We start from the raw sequence: 10,043 nt of genomic DNA on the forward strand, positions 1-10,043 counted from the left end.
CAAACTCCCTTCCCCATAACCTCTCACCTCTCCACCCCCCCCGAACTCCCTTCCCCACAACCTCTCACCTCTTCACCCCCCCCTGAATTCCCTTCCCCATAACCTCTCACCTCTCCACCCCCACCCCCCGAACTCCCTTCCCCATAACCTCTCAGCTCTCCACACACCCCCGCGAACGTCCTTCCCCATAACCTCTCACCTCTTCCCTGTCCTTCAGCCCTTGACTCCGCCTCCCCATCCCTCAGCCCTTCACTCCACCTTCCCTATCCCTCAGACTCTCACTCCATCTTCCCTGTCCCTCAGACCATCACTCCACCTTCCCTGTCCCTCAGCCCCTCACTCCACCTCCCCTCTCCCTCAGCCCCCCACATCACCTCCCCTGTCCCTCAGCCCCTCACTCCACCTCCCCTGTCCCTCAGCCCTTCACCACCTTCCCTGTCCCTTAGCCCTTCACTCCACCTTCCCTGTCCCTCATTCCTCACTCCGCTGTCCCTCAGCCCCTCACTCCACCTTCCCTGTCCCTCAGCCCTTCACTCCCCTGTCCCTCAGCCCCTCACTCCACCGTCCCTGTCCCCCAGCCCCTCACTCCACCGTCCCTGTCCCCCAGCCCCTCACTCCACCTTCCCTGCCTCTCAGCTCCTCACCCCACCTTCCCTGTCCCTCAGCCCCTCACTCCACCTCCCCTGCCCCTCAGCCCTTCATTCCCATGTCCCTCAGCCCCTCACTCCACCTTCCCTGCCCCTCAGCCCCTCACTCCACCTTCCCTGTCCCTCAGCCCCTCACTCCACCTCCCCTGTCCCTCAGCCCTTCACTCCCCTGTCCTTCAGCCTCTCACTCCACCCCTGTCCCTCAGCCCCTCACTCCACCTCCCCTGTCCACCAGCCCCTCACTCCACCTCCCCTGCCCCTCAGCCCTTCACTCCCCTGTCTCTCAGCCCCTCACTCCACCTTCCCTGTCCCTCAGCCCTTCACTCCCCTGTCCCTCAGCCCCTCACTCCACCTTCCCTGTCCCCCAGCCCCTCACTCCACCTTCCCTGTCCCCCAGACCCTCTCTCCACCATCCCTGTCCCTCAGCCCCTCACTCCACCTCCCCTGTCCCCCAGCCCCTCACTCCACCTTCCCTGTCCCCCAGCCCCTCACTCCACCTTCCCCAACCCTTAGCCCTTCACTCCACCTTCCTTGTCACTCAGCCCCTCACTCCACCTTCCCCAACCCTTACCCTTCACTCCACCTTCCTTGTCACTCAACCTTACTCCTTCCTACTACCACAACTCCAGCTCCCCCTCTGAGGGTCCTACAGCATGGTGTTGGCCCTGGGTTGGCAGTATCAGCGGGTCTTGTCCATGGACAGAGGACGATGACGACTTGGTGCTTCTCATCGCCTGCCTCTTGCCTTTAGGGTCACATTCGACTGCCCGCCCGGTTTGCCCCTGTAATCATCCTGGACAATTCATCTCGCGGGCCCATATAATCCTTTGCCAGGGGTGGGGAGGGGGGTCAGGGTCAAGAGATGGTGAACGGTTAGGGCTCTCTCACTGGGTAAGCTGTCATACAAGATGAGCTCACACTTCTGGCCCTGTGCCCTACCACTTTTCTGTTAGGGTGACACCAGGTGGAACGGTTCTGTGTCATGGCGGATACGCCTGCTCCATCCTCCAGGCATCATTCTCCCAGCACCCACACCCACCACACCCCATATCTGGCACACCCTCCACACCCAGGCCGAGCCCATCCCTATCCCTCAGCCCCTCACTCCACGGGGCAGCACAGTAGCATTGTGGATAGCACAATTGCTTCACAGCTCCAGGGTCCCAGGTTCGATTCTGGCTTGGGTCACTGTCTGTGTGGAGTCTGCACATCCTCCCCTTGTGTGCGTGGGTTTCCTCCGGGTGCTCCGGTTTCCTCCCACAGTCCAAAGATGTGCAGGTTAGGTGGATTGGCCATGATAAATTGCCCTCAGTGTCCAAAATTGCCCTTAGTGTTGGGTGGGGTTATTGGGTTATGGGGATTGGGTGGATGTGTTGACTTGGGTAGAGTGCTCTTTCCAAGAGCCGGTGCAGACTCGATGGGCCGAATGGCCTCCTTCTGCACTGTAAATTCTATGATTCTATGATAAACACCCATCAGAGGTTAGAGGCAGGTTGGCTGTGTGTAAAAGTGACTATATGTATTGTTGTGCCCTAACCCCTCCCTATCACCTATGTGCCACACCTGTGGCAAATTAAGTGTTCTCTAACTTTCTTATTTTACGGCGCTTACTACTGCTTTTAGGTGTTGAACCCAGATCAGATGTGGAGGTGGCATGGGCGGCACGGTAGGTAGCACAGTGGTTAGCACTGTTGCTTCACAGCGCCAGGGTCCCAGGTTCGATTCCCGGCTTGGGTCGCTGTCTGTGCGGAGTCTACACGTTCTCCCCGTGTCTGCGTGTTTCCTCCGATTTCCTCCAACAAGTCCCAAATTAGGTAATTTGGACATTCTGAATACCCCCTCTGGAAAGGCTCAGGAATGTGGCGACTCGGGGCTTTTCACAGTAACTTCATCGCAGTGTTAATGTAATCCTACTTGTGACAGTAAAGATTATTATTATTATGCTGCGTGTCTCACCCTATGACCTGTGATGCAGCTGTCCTCTGGAGGGACTGGACCTGGATGAGCCTGGCTACTTTCGAGTGTCACAGGTGACGTTGTGTCACCCTATTCTGCCCGCTGCCCAGCAGATGTGCTAGTGTCTGGTGGGGCGGGATTTGGAAGCGCTGAAGTGTTGTAGCACCTCCCCTGCGGGAGGCACTGGCATGAGCCCCATCACTTCCTCTTCCATCGGGGTGCTCGATGGCCTCCAGCTTCTCCATGGGACGGAAGTGAGGCCAGAGTGACTTCGGAGGCTCCACCGTCACCTTGCAGTCCAGAAGACCCGCCCTAGTCTGAGCCATGTTCTCAATGTCCTCAACCATGGAGCACTGCGTCTGGGTCATGTCCCATAGCGGGTGAGACAGGTCCCTCACTGCCTTGTGCCATGTCCCTCTGTGACTGGCCAAGATCAGTCAGCGCCCGGCCAATGCTCTCAGCCATGGCCCTTTGTGACTGGGCCAACCTCTGAAGAGCCGCAGCAATGTCCATGTGGATCCAGGACATTGCTGCTTGTGACTGGGTTCCCCCACCCTGTGCCTCAGCCATTGACCGCAGTGTTCCTGAGCTTTGGACGTCTTGGCCCATGGCCCTGACTTCTTGCCCCAGGCCTTCCACCGCAAATGCCACCATTTCAGTGTTGGCCTGGGTACCATGCATTGTCGGCACCATTCCCTAGCCTGAAGGCAGTTGGACTCCTCCAGTTGCAACTGCAGGTGCTAGAAAGTTGCTGACACCCCCTCTTGTACACCCTGGTTCTGTGTCTGCATCTCTACCCAGTGATGGGATCATGCTTTCCAGATGCGTGACATCTGTCCAAACTACAGCTGTTTCCTGCATTAGACAGCCCTCCGATCACCCGCTCCCTTGAGTGTTTCTGCCTCTACTTGATGTGCTGCTGTGTGTGTGAACTGCACGCCTGAGAGTGACCCAGGAGCCTCTTCACTAAAATGCCCCACCAACATGAAAGCCTCTGCGACGGTGGAGGGTGCAGGTGACAGCAGGGATGAAAAATTGGTGTCTTCCCCAGACTGGTACTCCAGAGTATGTTGGGGATGTGGTTGGGGGGCTAGGGGACACAGAAAGGACAAGGTGAGGTGCATGGAGGCGAGTTCTACGGGGTATCTGTAGCTGGTGGCATGTATGCAAGGCTCCTGGTCAAAGAGGACAATACAGATGTTGGGAATTGGTGGAGGGAGGGATGTAAATGAGATGCAGGTAGGTGGGGTGTGGTAGGCCTCGAGGGGATTTGGGGGATGTGAAGGATTCCTCAGAAGGAAGGAGCAGTGCTCCGATAGCTAGTGATTCAAAACAAACCTGTTGGACTTTAACCTGGTGGTGAAAGACTTCTTGTTGTGCCCACCCCAGTCCAACACCGGCATCTCCACATCATAGCTGAATAGAGAGTAATGCTTAATTAGAATATGCTTCACACCAAAATGTTAGGCTGGAAAAGTGTTGTAATCTTGGATAAGAGAATAATTGGTTGTATATTGATGTAATAATATTTTCTAAAATTATTCTTGAGTGAGGAAATTATATTACTGAACTTTGTTTGTTGGGCATCCTCATTGTGAAAAATTGTAAGGCAACGGATTTATTTTTGCTACAAATGTACATCCAAACATATGAATTCTGAGCAGAAGTAGGTCTCTCAGCCCCTTGAGCCTACTCTTCATTCATTAAGGTCACGGCTGATTTGATTTTAACCTCAACCCCACATTCCTGTCTCCGCCAATAATCTTTCACCCTCTGGCTAATCAAGAATATAGCTGGTTCTGCCTTAAAAGCATTCAAAGGCTTGGCTTTCACTGTCTTTTGAGGGTGAGGGTTCCAGAGACTCAAGACACACAGAGAAAATAAGTCCTCCTCATCTCCACCTTAAATGAGCTATCCATTATTTTTAAGCAGGCATCCCCAGTTCTAGATTCTCCGTCAAGAAGAAACATCCTCCTTACCCACGCTGTCAATACTCCTCAGGATCTTAAAGGTTTTGATCAAGTCACCTCTTACTCTTCTGAACTCTAGTGGATGCAAACCTAATCTCTCCATCATTTGCACTAATGCAATTACTTGAGGTGTGTAAATCTGGAATAGTTTGATCTGACTTTAGCTTTGTTCCAGTATTAAGTATGACCCTGGTTTAGGTTCTATACTATCTCATTTATACTATAGCTGGTGTCACCGCCAGCTTTACAGTTCAATCCGTTGGGCATTTTGTTTGCCTTGTATTTATCAGGGGCTTGTTGTCTCACTTTGTTTTGCCCTGGCTACCAGTATCAGAGCTAGTTTTAATTAACTTGGTAGGAAAAGGACTGAGGTGGGAACTGATGACTTAAGTACTTTGAAGGATGGGCAAAGAACCAAATAGTCTATCCTGCAGGCTGAACCCATAGATAATTTTGTTTTTAATGTATTCCTTTGTCAGAGTTACAAAGTGCAAAGGGACAGGGCATACCCTTAATCCATCTGGTTGCTTGCTCCAAAAAACAATTCAAATTCAAATTGAATCCAATTCATGGTTCCCACAAGGAAGATCTACTAGATCCCAAACTGACAAGCACAGGTTTTACACATGAACTCGGGCTTGGTCATATGTGTGATCTTAGGCAAAAGGCCGAGAAGTGTTATGATCCCAGTTGGTGTTACTACTGGATGGGGAGATTCCAGAATGGAACCTGGCTCAAAAGATACTAACTTTTATGTTTTTTTAGAATACCGGGAGGGATAGAGTCATGGGATTGCTAAATAGTTTCAACAGCAAGGGGAAACAATTATTAAACATGAAAAGTTTGATTGTGATACAATGCTCCTTTACTCCCTTCTTAGCTTCACCAAGGTATATAGTTATCAAAAATAACACCCCACTCTGAACCGTGACCAATGTGTTTCCAAACTCCACTCCATAAATACACATTTTGAAATCTTCTTTCAAACAATGCTTTCCATCAGCTGTTTGCATCAAAAATCCACTCCATGTTTTCCAACTATCCTTTAAAACAAAGCTTCTGCTTCACTTTTTAACAAAAATCCAACACCAGGGGCGAAATTCTCCTACCCGCCCCGCCACATTTCTGCGCCGACCGGCCGGCGGGAGTCTCCGTAACACCGGCCGGTCAATGGGGTTTCCCATTGTGGGGCACCCCCACGCCGTCGGGAAACCCCCGGGCGCCGGCAGAACGGAGACTCCCGCCGGCGGAGAATGACGCCCCTGGTCTTCCACCTCTCCTTCCAGGTTTCCTTTATCTTGAATTGCAACGTGCATCTAAGAATCTACATAAACACAAGTACTCAGTTCACAACAGAATATGATTGCTTCAAATACTGAAAAAAAGGACACCAAACCTTACGATTGCTTCAGATATGTGGTTTGTCTGTAGCCAGCCTCATGAGCTCTTTTACCATGTCTGACTTAGATTTCCATAGACAGTGTCCTGTTTAAAGGCAGTTCCTCTTTGTTCCTTTAACTTCAGACTTCTTGAAACTTCTTTTCATCTATCTAGTTTCTTTGTTGAGCTGTTCTTTAAGTTTCCTGCAGTGGTTTTCTTAACCATTACTCCAGCTCTTCTTCTTGAAAAACTGAGAGAGATTTTCCCTCTCTAGCCTTCTAAAACCAACTGCTATATTCAGTTAAAACTACACTCAAAACCAGCTTTGCATCCTAAAGGTGCCCCTGGTTACTAAGCAACCACTTTATACTCCTCCCAACTCATTTACTTTTCACTCCATAGCCCTTTCCATGCCAAAAACAATAGAAGCATAGTTTGAGCTAAAATCAAAACCCCACACATAGAGACACCTTTGTCTATCATATGTCTTACGATAGGTTTATGCTTCCTTACTGAGTGAAACTAAATTAAGCCCACTTAAAACTATACCAATTTCTGATATTTAACAATACAAATATAGATCCTTTAAAACTACTTCTGTTTTCCTGACACCTCCACCTTCAAAAGAAAGAAATCTTCATAACAATGAAGATTTTTTTACACTGGTGTTACATCCACCATCACAAATATCTAACCATATAACTTTTTACATCATACAAATAAATGTTTCTTAGCTCACAATTCTAAATGTCATATTACATAATTATATTGTTGTATCCCAAGACAAAAAAAATCAATGTACCGGAGCTGTACATGATAATATTATCATAACTCAAGTCTTCTTTTTTCCCCTCTGTTTTCCTGTTTTCAACTCAGGAAATAATGTTTCATTTAAGTCTATAGTGCAATTGTCCGATTTGCCACTTGTAGGCATAGTTCCACTCTCAAGTGCACTTTCAAGAAGCTCGAGAATCATAGAATTCCTACAGTGTAGAAGGAGGCCATTCAGCCCGTTAAGTCTGCACCAACCTTCTGAAAAAGCACCCTACCTCTGCCCATTTCCCCGCCCTATCCCCACAACGACACCTAACCTTTGGACACTAAGGGGCAATTTAGTATGGCCAATCCACCTAATCTGCACATCTTTGGATTCTGGGAGGAAATCGGAGCACCTGGAGGAAACCCACGTAGACACGGGGAGAAAGTATAAATTCCACACAAACAGTCACACAAGGTCAGAATCGAACCTGGGTCCCTGTAAGGCAGCAGTGCTAACCACTGTGCCACCGTGCCGCCCAGTGCCATTTTTGTGCGTCACCATCTCCGTTCTTCTCTTGTCAGAATCTCTTTTGGTTGGTTCAAGAATACTGTTAAGGTAAATGAAATTAATTCATTGAAAATGCTTTGGTATTTTTGCTTTGTTTGTTCTTTGAACATTTTGTGATCTAGTTGTTTCCTCAGTCCCAGGTCAAATGAGTTATTATCAATTCTGTTTGAGCCAGATGAACCACATCCTCTCTCTGAAGTTTCACCGTTCATTTTAACCCTTCAACTTTTCTGCACAATTTCTGAACCATCTCAGTCCAGCTTTCAACAGACTTTGAATGGTCCTAAGCAAACCTTGCCTTTATTCCAACTGCTACATCTTTTGTCATAACACTGCGAAGCATTTTCAAATCAGTGTTTCTGGTCAACACCTCAGAAATATCATTTTGCAATTTCAGTACTTCTGATTGACAATTCTTAATTTCCAATGTTGCAGGGAGTTCAGTTGATTTCCTTATTGTCCATTACTAATTTTGATACGTCAGTAATGTTACTTGGATCAGTTCTTTGCTCATCTGGTCACTATTCAACAATGAGTTTTTATTACAAGGGACACCTTTACAATTATGACACTTCATACCATCCATCTTCTTCGTCATTTGCTCCATTTCGCTTTCAAGTTCAAAAATCTCATTGTTCTTCGGATGGCAAAGTTCTAACGGTTCGTTAGTTTTGCTTTTTAATTCTGCATTCAACCAATTATTCTGATTTACCAGAAACTCCTTTTCTTGTTCAAGGCATTTCCCACGATACTCAATAAATACTTCTGATGCTTGAAGTTCACCAGGTTTTAACTGAAGATAAACATTTGCTAAGTTTGTATTTTCAGATTTATCCTTTAGACAATTAAAATCCTCAGTCGAATGTTCCACTTTCCCTGACTGATTCTCAATTGTTCTCATCGGTTCTCTTTTTTCACATGCAAACTCCTTTTTCATATGTGAAACTTGATTTTCTATATGACTCAATTGCTTGTTACCTGCAAAAGTTGTCGCACTTTCCAGAAGTTTGTTAAGATAAGTAATTTTCAGAAGTTTGTTCAGATCACCATGACCAACTGCCTGTTGCAATACAATTGGCCTCACATTACTGTCCCACAAGTCAAATCATTACTTAGGGTGAAATCTCTTTCTCCAATAGGTAATTTGGGAATAATTTTCACTGTATTAATTACATTTACAAAGTTAATTATTAAATTTACTTTACACAAAGAGACAGGTTCATCCCTTCCATTAACACTTTTTCCTTCATAAAACTATCTGGAATACAAATTGTATCATCAGCCACCATCAGTAAATAATTAATCCGCTCCGGCATCTCTCAATATAATAATTTGTTTATTAATTTTGTTAGACGAGTGTAGGAATACTTCTCCCTTTGAAACAAAACTTCCAGAATCTCCAATGGCCCGACTTCTTTCACCAGTACTAAAAGAATTCTCTGAACAATCTGGAACCTTATCCCCTTTCTCATTGATTCGGAGGAAGCATGTTTTATCTGTACCACTGCTACGGTTTTAACACCATTTCCTTTTCAGGTGTTATCTTTCCTATTACTGCTGCAACTGGTTTCCCATTTTGTTTCCAATAATTTGCCTGAATATGTCCCATTTTGTTACAATGAAAACCTCCAAATGTCACTCCCACCTTCCCTTTTGATCTGAGGTAACATTTCCTGGCAATTCACAACTGTTCCATCTCTTTCTTGACTATTTGTTTTCCTTTCTCCATCCCATCTTCTATCCTTCTCCTGTTTAAAAGGATGACATAAAAAATGTTTGGCTCTATGGACTAGTTCATAATCATCAGCTAACTCTGCTGCCTGCCTAGCAGTTTTAACTTTTGTTCCTCAACATGCATCCTAATAACAAAAGGAAGTGAATCTTTCATTTTTTTCCTAAAATAATCACCTTCCTAAGCGCTTCATATGTTCTCTCTATCTTTAACGCCGATATCCAATGGTAAAAATGATTTTGCTTTCCCCTCTCGAATTCAATGTAAGTTGTCCCAGCTATTTTCTAGTGTTTCAAAATGTCTATCTGTACAACTCAGGAACCAATTCATATGTACCGAGTATAGCTTTATTTACTGTATCATAATCTACAGATACCTCTTCCAACAATGACACATGCACATCACAAGCATTACCTCCCAGTCTACTTTGTAAAAGTAATGGCCACATTTATTTTGGCCATTTCATCTGTTTAGCTACGTTTTCAAAATAAATAAAGAATGCTTCCACATCCTTTTCCTCAAACTTTGGAAGCGCTTGTATAAATTTAAACATTTCCCCACTAGGCTCTTGTCTAGAACTACTTTCTTCCTCAACCTTTTCTAATGTCTCTGCTTTAACCATCAGTCTTTTGAGCTTAAATCTCGGTCTCTTTCTTTTTCTCTTTATTTTCTAACATCTCCCTTTCTAATTCATGCTTTCTCATCTCCCAAGTTCCTTTATTTCTACTTCTCGCTTCTTCTTTTTCCTGCATTTCAAGCTTTCCCATTTCTATTTCTGTAGCTTTTTCTTTTTCCTGCATTACCAATGTTCTTCTTTAGAACATAGAACATACAGTGCAGAAGAAGGCCATTCGGCCCATTGTGTCTGCACCTACCCACTTAAGCCCTCACTTCCACCCTATCCCCATAATCCAATAACCCCTCCTAACTTTTTTGGTCACTAAGGGCAATTTATCATGGCCAATCCACCTAACCTTCCCGTACCAGCCTCCCCGAACAGGCGCGGAATGTGGCAACTAGGGGCTTTTCAC

The sequence above is a fragment of the Scyliorhinus torazame genome, chromosome 12, assembly GCF_047496885.1.
Source record: "Scyliorhinus torazame isolate Kashiwa2021f chromosome 12, sScyTor2.1, whole genome shotgun sequence".
Classification (NCBI taxonomy): domain Eukaryota; kingdom Metazoa; phylum Chordata; class Chondrichthyes; order Carcharhiniformes; family Scyliorhinidae; genus Scyliorhinus; species Scyliorhinus torazame.